At 47.5% G+C, this 14,294-nt stretch overlaps 1 pseudogene; it reads left to right on the top strand.

Moving 5' to 3' along the window:
- The window catches only part of LOC120018583, a 300,249-nt pseudogene that overhangs the window by 224,032 nt on the left and 61,923 nt on the right, over positions 1–14,294 (top strand).

Raw genomic sequence — 14,294 nt, forward strand, 5'->3', positions numbered from 1 at the left:
TACAGCCTGATTTCAAAATAGATTAAATTGAGATTTTGTGTCACTGCCGTTGAAAGAACTGGACCAAAAGCAGCGTGGTTAGCGTACATTTTCGTTTATTTGAAAAATGACGCCTAACAAAACAATAAACACTACAAAACAAACCGTGAAGCTAAAGGCTATGTGCCATAAACAAAGTCAACCTTCCACAAAGACAGGTGGGAAAAAGGGCTACCTAAGTATGGTTCTCAATCAGAGACAACAATAGACAGCTGTCCCTGATTGAGAACCCTACCCGGCCAAAACATAGAAATACAAATAATAGAACTAAAGAACATAGAATACCCACCCCAAATCACACCCTGACCAAACCAAAGAGAGACATAAAAAGGATCTCTAAGGTCAGGGCATGACATTTTGTCTCACTGGCCTACACACAATAAACAATAATGTCAAAGTCAAATTATGTTTTTCGAAGTATTAATATAAAAATCAGGCATTGAATATCTCTTTGAGCATGGTGAAGTTATTATTTACACTTTGGATGGTGTATCAATACACCCAGTCACTAAAAAGATACAGGTGACCTTCCTAACTCAGTTTCCGGAGAGGAAGGAAACCACTCAGGAATTTCACTGTGAGGCTGTTTGAAACAGTTACAGAGTTTAATGCCTGTGATAGGAGAAAACTGAGGATGGATCAACAACATTGTAGTTACTCCACAATACTAACCTAATTGACAGAGTGGAAAGAAGGAAGCCTGTACAGAATATAAATATTCCAAAACATGCATCCTGCAATAAGGCACTAAAGTAAAACTGCAAAAAATGTGGCAAAGAAATTAACTTTATGTCCTGAATACAAACCGTTATGTTTGGGGCAAATCCCAAATTCCCAAAAACACAAGGCCAAATATACACTGGAGTTGCTTACTCCCACAATATAGAATGTTCCTGATTGACCTAGTCACAGAATTGACTCAAATCGGCTTGAAAATCTATGGCAAGACTTGAAAATGGCTGTCTAGCAATGATTAACAACCAACTTGACAAAGAAAATGTGCAATATATTAAACAATCAAGGTGTGCAAAGCTCTTAGAGACTTACCCACAAAGACTCACAGCTGTAAGGTGATTCTAATATGTATTGACCAAGGGAGGAGAATACTTATGTAATCAACTGTATATTAGTGTTTTCATTTTCATAATTTATTTACAAATGTTAGAATTTTTCTTCCACTTTGACATTATAGTATTTTGTGTACATTATTGACAAAAATTACAATGAAATCAATTTTAATCCCACTTTATTACACAACAAAATGTGGAAAAAGTCAAGGGGTGTGAATATCTTTTTATAAACTGTTCCCCTCCCTCCCTCACAGTTCTGCTCTGTGTACCTTGAGGTCAGGTTGTAAACTGGCGTTCTCAGTGTATGCCCTCCCTCCCTCCCTCCCTCCCTCCCTCCCTCCCTCCCTCCCTCCCTCCCTCCCTCCCTCCCTCCCTCCCTGAGGTCAGGTTGTGGATGCAGTGTTCACAGTGTATGCTGTTTCTCCCTCTCTCCCTCCCTCCCTCCCTCCCTCCCTGAGGTCAGGTTGTGGATGCAGTGTTCCCAGTGTATGCTGATGCTCCAAATTACTGTGTGTGAAATCCTCCCCACTCTCCTGGGGGAGCAGTCATATCACTCTCCTATCATATCCTCACCCTCTCTCTCTCTCTTTCCCTCCTTCTCTCTCTCCTTCTCCTTCACTTTATCTCTCTCTCTCTTTCTCCCTCCTTTTCTCTCTCCTTCTTGTTCTCTCTCTATCTCTCACTCTCACTCTCATCTGTTCTCTCCGTCTCCTGGGCTGTGGATCAGGCAGTGTCAAGGCTTTCCACTAGAAGCCTATTAGCTGTGTGCAGGGAGAGCACAGAGGAGCTACTATGATAGCAGGTTGTCACTCTGCTCCCCTCTCCTTTATAACTGTATCAGTCATGCTGGCTTGGGGCCTGACTCAATCATCTTATTATGGCCCCATCTCAGCAGAACTGACTGACACGCTCGCTCGCTCGCTCGCTCACACACACACACACACACACACACACACACACACACACACACACACACACACACACACACACACACACACACACACACACACACACACACACACACACACACATAGTTATTAATGTCAGTCACATTGACATTAATAAATAAATACTATAAATGCGTGCTGTTCAATAAGGCTGGACAGTACACGGTTAATGTCAGTCACAGCATAGAACAGTACCGGTTAAATTCTGAATAAATGCTAAAAGACCAATGAACAAAATGAAGACCAGTTGCTGCTTTGGACTCTAAAAACTAAATGTAGTGTTCTATGTATGTCTATGTGGTGTTTTCTATGTTATTCCATGTGAGCTTCAGCCTAAACACTGCTGTCACATATGTCTCTCCTAATTTCAGCTGTCACAATATTTCTCCACACTGATGTGATATTCCACAGGCTCAGTGCAGCTATCCGCCCTCTGTCACATCACACAGGGACAGGAAACAAAAGACAGAAATGTTCAATTCCATTATGGTCATTATAGGAGAGGTATGATCTCCACCCAGCTTAGAGACCAGCACACACACACCATGGGATCTTAATGTGTGTGCTTGTGTGTGTGTGTGGGGAGGAACCTGCATGGAAACAAAGGGCTTGTCCGCCTCCAGCCCCTCCCCAGCCCCACCCCGCTCCCCCTGCAGTGTGACAGCCTGTGAGCAGAGCAGAGCAGGGCGGGTGTCATGGCGGGTAGTGGGGCGGGTAGGGGGTGAGTGGGGGGGGGGGGGGGGGGGGGGGGGTGGAGGAGTCGCGGGGGGGGTCTGGAGGGGTCTGGTCCTCCCCGGTCATCCTTCCTGGTGGTGGGCTGATTAGATTGGGGCCGAAGTCTCCAGCTGGCAGGCAGGACTGGGCGGACACACACACACACACACACACAGGCGGGCAGGACTGTCTGTGACTGGGTGCTGGCTGACTGGCTGGTAGGCCGGCTGGCTGTGTCCCAATCGCTCGTCAGCTCTGACACCTCTGACAGCTTCAGCAAACAGGTTCATTAAATGACATTTCTTACAGCTGCTTCTCTCTCTGGGCTTTGTCAAGCCTCCAGTCTACAGGGGCCCCTTTCTCTCTGGGCTTTGTCAAACCTCCAGTCTACAGGGGCCCCTCACTGCTTGTTGGTTTAAACCAAGGCTTTGTTGTTCTGACATAATGTTTTGATGTGGGCTGTTTGAAGCGGAGGCTTTTTAGCCTGTGTGTTGTTGCTGGTGAGGCCTTTGGCCTGCTCTGTATTTAGCCCTGTGGCCTGGCCTGCCTGCTCTCTGTTCCCAGTCACAGCAACAGACAAGAGGAACCAGGAAGGGGTATTACATCCAGGTAGACACACCCGCTCCTATAGTTTTTAATGTAAGGTTGATCAGGCCATGCATTATAATAGTATTCTCTTGTCATTTATCAGTTGTTTCTGCATATTTCTCATCTTTCTTCAACCTGATCTGTTCACAATCTCTCCATTCATCCATCTGTACCTTTCTCTACCTCTCCTTCTCTCCACCTTTCCCTCTCTCCATCTCTCCTTTTCTCCATCTCCCCCCACTCTCCACCTCTCCCTCTCTCCATCTTTCCTCTCTTCTTCCTCCTCCTCAGCAGCTCCCTACTACAGGCGTTCTCTGAGCAGACAGTCTGTCTCTATGACAACTGTTAGAGTCTGGGGTTGCTGATTTGTCAACCTGGGGCAGCACAGGGAGGAGAAACAAAGATGCCACCACCCCTCCCTCCCTCCCTCCCTCCCTCCCTCCCTCCCTCCCTCCCTCCCTCCCTCCCTCCCTCCACCTGCCACCTTCCTCCCTTCACTCCACTCCTCTCCATCTAATCCACTTCTAATTGAGCTCCAGAGACTTTGATGTGGCAGGTAGGTCGAGCCACAGCTATTCCAGGGAGAAATTAAGGCACCGCTGCCTCTCTCCTCACCTCTTCTCCCCTCTCCTCCCCTCCCCTCTTCCCGTCCTCTCCTCCTCTGCTCCTGCTTGTCACTGTTTTAAATGAGCATTAGCATTGGACCTAACCTCCCCAGCCCAACATCTCACTCTGCCTCCCTCCCTCGTTCCCCCCTGGACTGTCAGTCAGGCTAGAGCTACATCCCCTCTCTGTGTGTTGTGTTTCGGCTGTTCTCTCTCGCACACCTCCCTGGCTGGTTCTCTTGTCTCTGTCTGTGTCCAGCTACACTGATAAGATGGGAATGTGTGTGATTGTAACCTGGGGAGACTAGGCCGCCCCAAGGGCTCAGACAGTGTTGGACGAGGGAGGTGGGAAGGAGGGAGGAAGGGGGGAAGGAGGGAGGTGTGTTAGGGGGATCATTCTCACCTGTCACGGAGGCCTCTCTTGATCTCCCTCGGTAGACCTGCTGTCCCAGAGGTGCTGCACACTAATGATCCCCCTCTCCTCATCCCCTCTCCTCTTCTCTCTTTTGCTCACCCCATCCTTTCCTTTCCTCTTCCCTCTCCTCTCCTCTCTCACCCTCTCCATTCTTCTTCCCTCAACTCTCCTCTCCTCTCTCACCCTCTCCTTTCCTCTTCCCTCTCCTCTCCTCTCTCATCTTCTCCTTTCTTCTTCCCTCTCCTCTCCTCTCTCATCCTCTCCTTTCCTCTTCCCTCTCCTCTCCTCTCCTCTCTCATCCTCTCCTTTCTTCTTCCCTCTCCTCTCTCATCTTCTCCTTTCTTCTTCCCTCTCCTCTCCTCTCCTCTCTCATCCTCTCCTTTCTTCTTCCCTCTCTCCTCTCCTCTCTCATCCTCTCCTTTCTCCTTCCCTCTCCTCTCCTCTGCTCTCTCACCCTCTCCTTTCCTCTTCCCTCTCCTCTCTCATCCTCTCCTTTCTTCTTCCCTCTCCTCTCTCATCCTCTCCTTTCGTCTTTCCTCTCCTCTCTCATCCTCTCCTTTCCTCTTCCCTCTCCTCTCTCATCCTCTCCTTTCTTCTTCCCTCTCCTCTCTCATCCTCTCCTTTCCTCTTCCCTCTCCTCTCTCATCCTCTCCTTTCCTCTTCCCTCTCCTCTCTCATCCTCTCCTTTCTTCTTCCCTCTCACCCTCTCCTTCCCTCTCCTTTCCTCTCCTCTCTCACCCTCTCCTTTCCTCTCTCTCATCCTCTCCTTTCTTCTTCCCTCTCGTCTCTCATCCTCTCCTTTCTTCTTCCCTCTCCTCTCCTCTCTCATCCTCTCCTTCCCTCTTCCCTCTCCTCTCTCACCCTCTCCTCTCCTTGTGTTGGTGTTGATGGGTGTAACCCAAAGGCCTGTTCTTTCTGTTTTTTTACACCCTGGTTGCGGGTTGCAGACCATCTGAAATAGGTGTTAAAGACACAGAGGTGAATCTGGAGTAGGAAATACAATATTTAGAGACAATATAAGTTTACAACCTTGCTGCAACATAGCACCTCTTCTGTGTTTGTGTGGTCTCTTTCCCCTCGTGTTCCTTTCCTCCCCTCCCCCTCCCCCTCCCTTCCCCTCCTCTCTTTTCCTCTCCTCTCTGCAGGTCCTGGCCTACTCCGAGGGTCTACATGGCAAGTGGATGTTCAGTGAGATCAGAGCTGTCTTCTCCAGACGATACCTGCTCCAGAACACTGGTCTGGAGGTCTTCATGGCCAACAGGAGTAAGCATCACACACACTCACTACGTCCCAAATGGCACTCTATTCCCTATATTGTGCACTACTTTGGAGCAGAGCCCGTAGTGCACTACATAGAGAATAGGGTGCCATTTGGGACACAGTCACACTCTTCTCTCATATGTGTCCTGTTTGCATTCTGATGATGATATATAATAAACTGCTTCTCTTAACCACTTTAACATAGAATTAATACAGTTTTGTTATCTCTCCTCCCAGCGTCAGTGATGTTTAACTTCCCAGACCAAGCCACAGTGAAGAAGGTGATCTACAGTCTACCCAGGGTTGGAGTAGGAACCAGCTATGGCCTACCACAAGCCAGGTAAACCATACACGCACACACCTACATTCACACGCAAACACACACACACACATTTACATTTTTTAGTGTATGAAAGATTTTGTTTGGTCTTTGCAATTCCTCATCTATATTACTAGCTCCAAAGTAGTATTGTGTAATGCATTGTGTCCATATTATTTTCAGGGTGTGTATTGTTAGTCTCCCCACCTAACCCCTTTGTGTGGTGGAGTGTGGAGCCGGCCCTGGCAGCAGCTGACCCTGCCTGCAGCAGAGACATTCTAAATCCCATTGCTCCTGTCATTGGAGTGAGTGGTCATTGACCCTGACTGAACTGATCTAATTCTCTAAGTGAAGTCTATAGCACAGAACTGCAGCCTGCCTGCCTTTCTGACCACTGGCCACACAGTAAAATACACAGAAGGAGACGGACGACAGTCCCTTCACCTTACCTACACTCGGTCATTAATTACCACAAAACACACATCTATTGTTAGCTATCAGTTAGCTAGAGTTAGCTCTTGAATGGCTAGTGTTAGCTATCTGCTGTTAGCTAGTGTTATCTGTCAGCTAGTGTTAGCAATCTACTAGTGTTAGCAATCTGCTAGTGTTAGCTATTGGCTAGTGTTAGCTAGTATTGTTAGCTATTCTAGTGTTAGTTATCAGTCAGTTAACTAGTGTTAGCTATTGGTTGGTATAGTGTTAGCAATTGGTGTTAGCTATTGATTGGCTAGTAGTTTTAGCTATTATTAGCTATTGTTAGCCAGACTATGGTCTGGCCTATAACTTGACATTAAGACTGTGAGAGGTTTTTTAGAAACAGCCTCCATCCAACTCTTTATTCTCACCATGTGTTGAGTTGAAGTCACATCAAGGCCTGCAGGACTCTGACACTTTGGTCATGGCTGAAGAATGCTCCAGTTTCACATGCTGATGATGTTGTCACACTGTGCCAGTGTGTGGTGCTCTGAGCTCTGACTGAATGATTGCCTGTCTGGGAGTGTTGGTCTTTAGCTGGTCAATGTGTGTCTGGTTGTACACTTAGGTTTCTTGAGTACACCTTCAAACCCCTTACTTAAACATCATTGGTTTGAATGAGCCCTGTTCAAAAGTAGTGCACTACATAGGGAAAAGTGTGGCACTTTGGACACAACCTAAGGTTTTTCTTCCTCTGTTGTTGTGCAGGCGTATCTCCATGGCAACGCCCCGGCAGCTCTTCAAGTCGTCCAACATGACCCAGCGCTGGCAGAGGAGGGAGATCTCCAACTTCGAGTACCTCATGTTCCTCAACACCGTCGCAGGTCAGCATCCCTTCTCCTCCCTTTTTCCTCCTCTCTCCTTTCTCAGCCTCCTCCTCTTTTCCCTCCTCTCCCTTTCTCCCTCTCTCCTATGCCCTCTCCCCCTCATCTTGGATGGATCCATGTTGTTGTGTTGACCAGATGAATGTAGTGTATGTTGTTGTTGACTGTTAAAACATGCCAGCCAGGGCTTACAGGTCTTTGTTTAAGGAGTAGGATGCTCTGTTGAGTGTTCAGTTCACTCGTAAGCAGTAATACTGTTAGTACTGTAGGTAGCCTACACTTCACTGTTCATGTGGAGGAATATGACTTTTATTTGAAGAAAGAAAAGAAGGAAAATGGAAGCAAGATCACACATCCTCCAGGATAATTAGGGGTTGTGTGTGTGTGTGTGTGTGCACACGTCTTTGTCGCCTCTCTGATCTGAACTGTGACTAACTGGAAAACGAGAGCGCCTGGCACACCACTCCTCTCTGAGGGGTGTCACATCCCTCGCTCGCTCGCTTGCTGCAGAGTCATGCATATTTATATTTATCTGTGGCGTGAGTTCGATACATTATTGTCATCTAATTAGATGTACGGCAGACAGAAAAACATGGTGGAAATTCATAAAAAATGTGTGGTAATGACCTGAGCTGCCAAAAGTGTCAGGGAGGTGGGGTGGAAGACAGGAGGGGGATGGAGGAAAGAGAAGGAGGAGAGGAGGGGTGGTGGAGGAGAGGAAGAGAGGGCGAGAGGTGTTAACGTGCAGCCAGTGCTCTTCTAATTAAACACTATTCTACTGTTATTAACATTTTGACACTTCAGAGTGTGTGTGTGTGTGTGTGTGTGTGTGTGTGTGTGTGTGTGTGTGTGTGTGTGTGTGTGTGTGTGTGTGTGTGTGTGTGTGTGTGTGTGTATCATCCTGACACTTCAGAACAAGCTGGAACTCTACCCACAATGCACCACACCACCACCCTTGTCTCCCCCCTGCACCCTCACACCCACCTCACCCCCTCACCTCTGTTTTTCCCTACACCACCACCCTAGAATAGCACTGACACATCTACCCACACCACACCACACTGCCATCCCTATCTACCCCCTACACTCTTACACCCTCACCCCTGTCTCATCCATACACCCTCACATACATGACCCCCCTCTCCCTCTTACACCCTCACCGAAGAACAGGAACAGGCTACAGCAGAGGTAAATCTACTCACACCGTTATCTCCCCAAGCGGATGCCTAGGCTTAAGCTCAGTGTGCTAATGCAGTCTTGTGACATGCAGGACACTTGGGTACGGACCCAGTCTGTTACAGCAGCTCTGGGAATGAACAGTGTGCATCACCCCGAGGCATGCGTGTGATTTTAGATCTGTAGCATCCATAACACCCTCCTCTTACCCTAACCCACTACCATATTGTATCATCATTTTCTACATTTACATTTTGGTCATTTAGCAGTATCTCTGATCCAGAGTGACTTACAATCGTCTTAACCACTCTTACCCTAACCCAGCATCATAATGTACCATTCACAACACCCAAATCTAACCCTAATGATTGTCTATACATCACAGCAGCAGCAGAACCACCCTTCCATTAAACTACATTAAACACTCAGCAGCCATCTTATTTGCTGTGGGAACTTCTGTGTACTAATCTAGTACATTATCATTTGCATTTTTAACATCCCTATTTGGGTATGACGTGTTTCTGTCAGAGGAAGTAAGGGTAGCACCCAGGGACACACAGAGCCGAGAGGTTGGGGAGGTTATAGGAGGCTGGTACGTTGGGGACAGAGCAGAACATTGCAGAGTAGAGCAGAGAGGCTAGTCTGGGAGGTTGGGAGGCTAGCGGGCTAGGAGGCTAGGGGGATGGGAGGCTATGGGGTTGGAAGGATGGGAGGTGAGGGGATGGGAGGCTGGTAGGTTTGGGGCTTGGATGTGTTTCAGGAAGCAGAGTGCTGCTGTGTGACTGATGGCTCTGTAAAGATGAAATAGCTGTAGAATTATCTTTGTTGTAGCCTCAGGTCAAGCCTCATCTTTCACTGAGGTACAGTATGCAAGTGTGTGTGTGTGTGTGTGTGTGTGTGTGTGTGTGTGTGTGTGTGTGTGTGTGTGTGTGTGTGTGTGTGTGTGTGTGTGTGTGTGTGTGTGTGTGTGTGTGTGTGTGTGTGTGTGTGTACCTGTTTTGTGTGTGTGTGTGTGTGTGTGTACCTGTTTTGTGTGTGTGTGTGACACCATAGTGTTGTTAGACGAAAAATGTATTGCTGTTTAAACTCTAAACCGTCAGTTTGGAGTGCAGCATGGAAACTTCTCTGTCTACTAACCAAACAAAACTCACTTCAAACCAAACACCTCTCACACTGCTGCACATCATCTCACACTAAACTAAGGAAAAGGGTTTTGAATGTCTATCTTGCAGTACCTTGGATTTAATAGAAATTTGTGATTTAATGTATCATTTTATTAAAATAGGTTTAGTTTATTAAAACGATTGTGTCAGTGCTGATAGTGGTCTCCTGTCCTGTTTGACTGGCTGTCGTGGGTTTGCTGCTAGTTTGTAATACTGCTTTATAATAAGTTGTTGATATCACACCATCACACCCACAGCTCTGTTCTCTGATTGGACCGGCTCATAATAGTGCATTCTGATTGGACCAGCTAATAGTGGTGTCTTCTGATTGGACCAGCCCATAACAGTGCTTACTGATTGGACAGCCCATAGCAGTGTTTTCTGATTAGACCATCATATAACAGTGTCTTCTGATTGGACCAGCCCATAACAGTGTCTTCTTATTGGACCAGTCCATAGCAGTGTGAAATTGACCACGTCAGGAGACCCCTTCACTCCTAACCATGGGCGTATACTCCCTCTCCGGCCTCTAGGTCATCAGGCTGCTGATAATCCTGCACACCTGTCACCATCGTCTCGCGCACCTGCGCCTCATGACGCTCACCTGGACTCCCTCACCTCCTTGATTATCTTCCCTATATCTGTCACTCCCCTTGGTTCTTGCCTCAGGTGTTATTGACTCTGTTTCATGTCGGTGCGTTGTTTATTGTTTTGTTTATCTATTAAAACACTCACTCCCTGAACTTGCTTCCCGACTCTCAACGCAGACGTTACATTGAGTCATGTGTGAGGTCGTGGAGGGGAGAGGAGTTCAATCAGTAGCACACATAATCTCAATTTCTCGTGTGTGGGTGTGTGTGTCTTTGTGGTGTGTACATTTTTTGATAACTGCCAGGTCAAAAATGACCCTAAGACAATTTTTGTACCCTGGTGGTGTACAGCTTTCATGGAAATATGAACAAAGGGAATGTTTCACTTTTTCTAATGTTGGGGTCACTCTAGGAAAAGTCATCAAATTTCAAGTTGAAAAAATATAATTGTGTCTTTTTATTGTCTCAGCCTTAGGCCTATATATCACGGTCGCCATGCATATGAACTAACAGGTTATAGGTTATATGGCTTTTTCTCCCCTGGCTTGGTTTCCCCAGTGAATTTACCCACGCACTGCTACTGCCATGAGTACAGATCACGAAGATCTCCCCCACCACACAAGCCCGACGGGGTGCAAGACCGGACAGGAAGATAACGTCAGTGACTCAACCCACTCAAGTCGAGTATAGCGGGAAAAAAAGCCTGGCACGACGTGATGCACCCCGCTTAGGGACGGCATGGGAGAGCACTAGCAAGCCAGTGACTCAGCCCCCGTAATAGGGTCAGAGGAACACACACACACTAAGGCCGCCACACAGAGAGCAGACTGAGGACTATATTAGCGGCGGTGTCAACCTCCCAGACAGGAAGTTACTCTGTCAGCAACAGGAAGCTGACCTGAGAAGAGTCTGATGGAATGCTCTGATGGAATGTTGCATGCTGGGTCACCAAAGTAACCTAAGCATTGTGTGTACCCCGCAGTTCTCCCCTGTATCCCGCAGTTCTCATCCCTCACACATCCTCCCCTGCCCCACCTCATCCCCTCCTCTTTTCTCTCACAGAACTTATCGAACAGATCTTTGTCTGTCTCTGTCTGTCTGTCTGTAGGGAGGACCTACAACGATCTGAACCAGTACGCCGTGTTTCCCTGGGTTCTCACCAACTATGAGTCCGAGGAGCTGGACCTCACCCTGCCGGGCAACTTCAGAGATCTCTCCAAGGTACTGTCATTCTGTTATACAATCTGTAGGTCTGGGGGGGGAAGCACAGGAGTGGTGAAGGTCTCAGTCAGCAGGGGAATTTGCAGACATCATAATGCATACATCATGTGCTCAGTCTGAACCCAGCGCTGGAATGTAGAGAAGGAACTGATAGTTTAACATCACCGCTGGTTACTAACACTGGAATAACACATATTCACTATATAATGCACTACATTTGACCAGTCCCGATAGGGCTCTGGTCAAAAGTGGTGCATTAAATAGGGAATAGGGTGCCATTTTGAACGCAAACATAACATCCTAACAGATCCCAACCTTGGAATAGCAGCTTAAGTGTCTCTGCTCTGTTTGGTACTGTATCGCCTCAGCACAAACTGAATGTTCAAGTGTCTATGCTCTATTTGGCATGGTACTGTCCTCGACCATCAACTGTAGGAGAGTTTTTAGTGTCTGTATGATGAGGTTTTCTGGCCCTGTTTAACTTCCTAGCAGCTCTCTCTCTCTCTCTTTATCTCTTTGTCTCTCTCTATCTCTCCACAACTCACAGACTCACTGACCTGAAAACAATCGCATTCCTGTCTGAGCTTTCCTTCTCTCTCACTCTATTGCTCCCTCCTTACCCCGTTCCCTTTCACCATCAAAGTGCCGACTCCCTGACTCTCTTTGAGCTTCATTTTCACAAATGTTTTTTTTTTCAATTTTCGCCTCAGATCCCAGACAAATGTTTGCTAGGGAGGGAGGGAAGCAGAGGGACAAGCAGGGAGGCAGGGAGGAAAGGAGGGGAAAGCAGGGGGGGAAGGAGGGAAAAGCAGGGAGGTAGGGAGGGAAGGAGGGGAAAGCCGGGAGGGAAGGAGGGAAAAGCAGGAAGACAGGGAGGGAAGTAGGGAAAAGCAGGAAGGGGGAAGGAGGGAAGTAGGGAAAAGCAGGAAGACAGGGAGGGAAGTAGGGAAAAGCAGGAAGGGGGAAGGAGGGAAGTAGGGAAAAGCAGGAAGGGGGAGGGAGGGTATAGAAATGAGAGAGGTTGCTGAACTCACAATGAAAATAAGAAATAACCACAACTTAAGCACCCTGGTAGGCATGTGTACTAATGTCAGTGAATACACTTCCCTACTAACAGTAGTTTGTAAGGGTAGTCTCCTCTTCACCTGGTTTATACCAGTTTCACCCAGCCCGTCTAGAAAGTCACTGTGTGAAATTTTCTACTCAGCCCTGTTGGAATTGAAAAAGACAACATTTGGTTTGAGTTGTTCAGGTAGGTAGTATAGTGGGTGATCCAGTATAATTCAGTGTTCACTCTGGCAGCAGGTCTACAGTAAGACACACACACACACACACACACACACACACACACACACACACACACACACACACACACACACACACACACACACACACACACACACACACACACACACACACACACACACACACACACACACACACACAGCTTTCCTGTGTCTTCCTGCTGTCGTTTCTGCTCTTGTCACCCTGTGGCGGCTTCAGTCTGTACACAGCCAGGTGGGCCGTGTGTGTGTGTGTGTGTCTGAGAGAGCCCGAGCCCTCTGGCCCGGGGAGACAGTTATGTATTGTAATGTATTCCAGTGACATCCTCCCATGCTGTTTACAGGGTGAGCTGCCTTCATTACCATGAGTTCACAGGCCTCTGTCTCCTGACAGTTGTCCTTGAAACCCCAGGGCTCACACACACACACACACACACACACACACACACACACACACACACACACACACACACACACACACACACACACACACACACACACACACACACACACACCTCCAACCCCAGGGCTTCTACCTCCTGAGGTAGCAGCTAGTAAAGGACTGAACTAGAAGGAAGGGGGGTTGATTTCTCTAATATATAAACAGATTAGATAAAGAGCAGGGGGGAGTGAGGACATAGGGAGGAACTCTGAGAGATACAGTAAGTCTTTTGAACAGAGTCATGTAAAACCACCTTACTCTGAAACACAAACATCTTCCTATATAGTGCTCTACTTTTGACCAGGCCCTATAGGGCGCTGGTCGAAAGTAATGCACTATGCTGGGAATACAGTTCCATTTGGGAAGCAGCCATCCAGTGATATTTCGGGTGCCAGTACCAGCAGGCTAAATGTCCTATAGCTCCTGGATGATACACCACTTAATCCTCTCACACACCTGGTTTAGTGTGCTACACACACCTACACACACCTGCACATGCCTGCAATTTACCTGTTGATCAGTCAGCAAGTCATTCGTGTTAAATCCAACTGAACAGAGTGTTCTCTGCCTCAGGGCCGTAGTGGAGCATTCCTACTGTCAGATCACAGGCCTGTGGAGCACAGACACACACACACAACCATACACACACACCCGCTATGTCAGCGGTACAGTTGTGTGGTGGAGCGGTTCATTAGGCTTTAATGATTATTTCCTGCTGACTGACAGGTGGCTGATGGGAAAGGGAAGCTCATCTCCTCATAGCTGTTAGTTGATGGAGTGGAAACGCTGATAATCCTATATGAAGGCATACTGAGCGTGCTCTTCTTAACAATCTAGAGCTTTATCACGGATGTTGTTCTACCTTCTTTTGTGTGTCTCTGAAAGGAAGACACTGGCTCTTCTCTCAGGGAGGAACAGCCAACGCTGTGAAGTGACAGCAGACATATGTATCTGATCTACTTTACCTCATAGCTACTGTTATGAAACGGAGAGGGAGTGGGAGCTTGTCCGTGGTGGTCTTCAGACCTGCAACCTTATGAACCAGAACCCTTCACGTTTCCGATGGCTCCAAGACATCTAGCTCCCTTGGAAAAGTTGCTATATTTACATTTCACATTTGAGTCATTTAGCAGACACTCTTATCTAGAGCAAACTCTGGCGTTG

The sequence above is a fragment of the Salvelinus namaycush genome, chromosome 23, assembly GCF_016432855.1.
Source record: "Salvelinus namaycush isolate Seneca chromosome 23, SaNama_1.0, whole genome shotgun sequence".
In the NCBI taxonomy this organism is placed as follows: domain Eukaryota; kingdom Metazoa; phylum Chordata; class Actinopteri; order Salmoniformes; family Salmonidae; genus Salvelinus; species Salvelinus namaycush.